Genomic DNA, 291 nt, shown 5'->3' on the forward strand with positions numbered 1-291 from the left:
CGTATCTAAAAACACACGCTTGGAAATTATACATTCAAGCAGTAAAAAAACGGAATAATGATTCCAGCGACTAAATGGTTTTAATTGTCGATCCATTACGGATATAAATGACGCTTTGTTTACAACTGCCTTTGTATTAGTCCCCATGTCAAATTATGTTTCCGTAATGCGAGATTGCGGTGCATCAGCTGCCCTTTGTCCGCTTCCCTCGCACCTCCTCTCCCCGCCCACTGTTTATGAGAAGGAACCATATGATCTTTCTATATTTGCAGGCAAACACACACACACATA

Source organism: Penaeus monodon, chromosome 24, assembly GCF_015228065.2.
Source record: "Penaeus monodon isolate SGIC_2016 chromosome 24, NSTDA_Pmon_1, whole genome shotgun sequence".
In the NCBI taxonomy this organism is placed as follows: domain Eukaryota; kingdom Metazoa; phylum Arthropoda; class Malacostraca; order Decapoda; family Penaeidae; genus Penaeus; species Penaeus monodon.